Source organism: Dendrobium catenatum, unplaced genomic scaffold, assembly GCF_001605985.2.
Source record: "Dendrobium catenatum unplaced genomic scaffold, ASM160598v2 fragScaff_scaffold_1557, whole genome shotgun sequence".
Classification (NCBI taxonomy): Eukaryota; Viridiplantae; Streptophyta; class Magnoliopsida; order Asparagales; family Orchidaceae; genus Dendrobium; species Dendrobium catenatum.
In genome coordinates, this window is record NW_021320019.1 from 2,130,512 (window position 1) to 2,135,071 (window position 4,560).

Consider the following 4,560-nt stretch of genomic DNA (forward strand, 5'->3'; position numbering starts at 1 on the left):
CTTTCATATCATGAGTGCAAAAGTATAACTAAAATAAGAAGAACTTGAACATGAAATATACTGATCAATCCCACACTCATTCTCTCTTGCCCTAGTCTGAAATCATTTAATCATATATAATGAGCTCAACAGTCCAGCAAGTAACCAAATCCTACAACTGAACTCAAAGCACGATATATGAGCAATATGCATGTCAACAATCAAATCATAACATTAACATTTAGATGATCATGAATCTGTGCATAAATAGTAAAACACATTTGCAGTGGCAGTAAATTCTGTAAACAGTAAAGCCGTAAAGTAATAATGAATCAATAATAAACATTTTAGTGGCCACACTTAAACAAGTAAGAAGTCTTAGATATCACGGTATTTTTTAGTGGTCGGTAATCAATAATCAGTAATCATTGGCTCAGTATACAGAGTCATCACTCTTTCTTTATCTGTCTGCACAATAATAATTCCTTATGACTCTCCATCATTATACTATCTGAATTAGTAAATGATAACACTAAACCATAATATTTATAAAAAAAAAAACGATCAATAAATGATCTAATCTAAACTTGACCTATAAATCCGACTTTAACACAAAAGTAACATGTTTAATATTTTTTTCTTTAAATTCTTTCACATGTTAGCATTGAAAGAAGCCAAGCGGAGAGAGAGGGGCAAAAGACAGAGAACTCAGGAAACAAAAGAAAGAGTAAAATATTATTATTCAGAATAAATTCATACAGGCTTACAGACCAATTTATAGAGAGAGATAACGGTAAAACAGTAAATACATAGCCAAACAGGTGCTTGTTCATAGCCTCACTCAAATTAAGCATTCATCTTTTGATTGGTTAATTTGCGACGAAGCTCGTGGAAGCGAGCTGGTGAGAGATGTTTAGTTAGGATGTCTGCAGTTTGATCAGTGGAGGGAATGTGAGTGACGGAGATTGCTCCGGAGCCTATGTGCTAGCGAATGAAATGATAGTCTATCTCGATGTGTTTGGTCCGAGTGTGGAAGATTGGGGTTCTTAGCGAGAGCGATAGCATATGTGTTATCGCAGTGGATAGTAGTACTTGGGGAGTGTTACGGATGATCCAGCTCGGCGATGAGGCGGTGGAGCCAAATGACGTTGGATGCTGCTAAAAGGGATCTGTATTCTGCCCCTATTGATGATTTAGCAACTGTGACCTGCTTTTTGACCGACCAAGAGATAAGATTCGATCCTGAGAAGGTGCAGAACCCGGAGATCGACTTCCGATCGGATGCATCTGAGACCCAATCGTCGTCCGTGTATGTCCTGAGAGTCAGAGGGCCAGTGGTGATGGGAAGCCCGAATGCCACTATGTCTTTTATATACCGCAACAGCCTCTTGAGGGATTGAAAATCTTGGACCGTGGGTTGATGCATGTGTTGACAGACTTGGTTGGTGGTAAAGGTGATGTCCGAACGAGTAATAGATAAGTATTGTAACGAACCTGCGAGGCGACGATAAAGAGATGGATCGTCGAAGAGCTGGTTGTGGAGGTCCGTGATTTTGGATTTAGGAGAGGTGGGAGTAGAGGTTGGTTTGCTGTCGATCAGCCCGGATTCCTTGAGTAGTTTTTTCGCATAGTTTTGCTGTGTAAGAAAGAAGCATGTGGGTTGTCGAATGACTTGGATTCCGAGAAACAGTGAAATTTGGCCAAACTGTTTGAGATCAAAATGTGACTGTAGCTTGGAGATAAATGTCCGAATCGCGTCTTGATTGTTACCTGTCAGGAGAATATCGTCCACATATATTAAGAGAAAGATTTGTATATTGTTGTGATGGTAGAGAAGGAGTGAGGGGTCGGAACGACTAAACCTGAAGCCCTGAGTCTGGAGGAAGCCGGTGAATTTTTTGAACCATTGTCGGTGTGCCTGCTTGAGGCCATAAACAGACTTGTTGAGTTTACATACCAATGAGGGATGTTTGATGTCGACAAAGCCTTGTGGTTGGCGCATGTAGAGGTCTTTGGAGATGTCACCGTGAAGGAAAGCATTGGAGATGTCTAGTTGTAGAATTTGCCAATTTCGGTTAAGGAGAATTAGTATGGTTGGCATCTTGGCAACTGGACTGAAGGTCTCGTTGTAATGGATGTTAAATTGTTGGTCGTAGCCTTGTGCTACGAGACGCCCTTTGTATCGGTCCACTTGTTCGTTTGGTAGCAATTTAGTTTTGAACGTCCATTTTCATCCTAGAATTGGTGTTTGAGGTGGAGCGGGTACGAGGTTCCAGGTTCCTTATCACTGAAGTGCGTGAAATTTGTCGGACATGGCTTGCCTCCAGTGAGAATTTTTCACTGCTTGATTGTAGGTATGCAGAGCCGTATGGGGAGAGGTAGTGCTCATGAGAGATAGAATTTGTTTTGGCTTGGTAATACCTGATTTTAATCTTGTCTGCATCGGGTGAGACGTGGGAGCAAGCGGAACCTGAGGGCGGGCTGAGTGCACCGTGGAAGGCTGAGGGGAGTTGAGCCTTGTGCCTGGATTGTTGATTTCGGGAATAGTCGTGGGAATTGATGTTGTAGTGGGTGCTTGAGTTGGGCCAGGATAGGGCTGCAAGCGAACCAAACGTTCGACGAGCTACTCGTTGTTCGATTCGATTAAAGCTCATTTGTGATCGTTTAATTAACTAAACAAACAAATTTGAACAATATTTTAAATACTCGATTCTTAAATAAACAAACTTGAACACTAATGCGTTCAGCTCATTTATGTTTGTGAACAACATCATTTGAAGTTCGTGAACAAGCTCGACATTAAGCTCGATAAAAGCTCAATTCGTGTTCGATTTTGAACTCGTGAATAAGCTCGATAAAAATAATTAATATTTGACTATAAAATTAATAAATATAAATAATCATTGCCTTTGTTACATAGACAATTACTTTTATTATAAATATGTTTGTTTATAGATATGTTCATGAACATGTTTATTTGATAGTTAAAAAAAATTGTTAAATATGTTCGCGAACAAGCTCGATAAGCACTAAACGAACGAACATGAACTGAACATGAACCGAACATGAACACTCATAAATTTAAATGAACCAAACATGAACACAAACAATAAAGCTCGAACAAACATGAACCAAACTTGAACAAGCTGATATTAAATGAACACAAACATGAACACTCGCATACTCGGCTCAGCTCGGTTCGTTTGCAGCCCTAGGCCTGGAGTAGGCGTGGGTTTGGATGAGTTAAGTATGAGTAACATAGGTCGTATAGGATTGGTAGGGGGCTATTGAGGTGATTGGGTTTGAGTGAGTTGGTGTTTATAGGGAAAGTGAAGTTCATTGAAACGAACGTGACAAGAAATATAAATTTTGTTTGAGTGCAGATCCAGACATTTGTAACCTTTTTTTGATAGGGGAGTACCCAATGAAGACATATATGGTGGACCGTGGAGCAAGCTTGTTGGTGGCATAGGATTGAAGCAAAGGGAAGCATTGGTAGCCGAAGATGCGGAGGTGATCGTAGGTGGGAGCGCGACCAGGTAGACGATAGAAAGGTGTTGCTGATTGATCGACGATGAAGGAAGGCGATTAATAAGGTAGTTTGCCGTGGAGATAGCTTCGGCCCATAGTTTAGCGGGAGAGTTGGAGTCGTGGAGGAGGGTCCGGGTTAGATCGAGCAAATGCCGATGTTTCCGTTCCGCGAGACCATTCTACTCGGGAGTATGCGGGCATGTAATCTGCCGTTGTATGCCGAGGTGGTTCATAAATGAGTTGAATTCGGCACTTGTGAACTCACCACCTCCGTCAGAACGTAATGCTTTCGGGGTTGTGTTGTGTTGTGTCTTGACTAACTGACAAAACACTTTGAATTTAGAAAAAGTTTTGTTTTTTAGTTTTCATCAAATACATCCAAGAAAATATGGTAAAGTCGTCGATAAACACAACCGTAATACCGAAATCCATCGGCGGATTGTATAGGTGCTGGCCCCCAAACGTCGGAGTGCACAAGATCGAATGGAGACGACGAACTTGAACTAGTTTTATTAAACAAAAGTTTATGACATTTAGCTACAGTACAAGACTTGCAAAAGAATGAGGAAGAAACATTTGTAAGCTGTGGAAGTTGCTTGATGAGGACTTTAAGATGCCCACAAAGAAGCAGAAGTTGGTCCTTGAGATCCTTAATTTCACAACCATTAGCATCAAAACTTATAGAAATGGGATTGTCTGTTGTTAGCTTTGAAACAGATAAAAGATTGTGAGATAAATTCGGAACGTGAAGAATTTTTCTTAAAAGAAGCTTACGAGGCGTGTCCGGTAGAGGGAGAAGGCCTTGACCTGAGTGTAGAACTGGTATTGAGACCCGTTTGCTATGGAAACGCTCTCCGGACCTTGGTAAGTGGTTGGATATCGCAGGGCGCTGATGTCCAGCGTTAGGTGGTTCGATGCCCCGGAGTCAATGATCCAATCTTGAGAGGCCGTAGGATGCTGTTGGGCAAGGAAGGCCGGTAGAGATCTTGGATTTGTGGGGGCGAATTTTGAATTGTTCCGATGCCAGCAGTTCAACGCAATGTGTTCAAT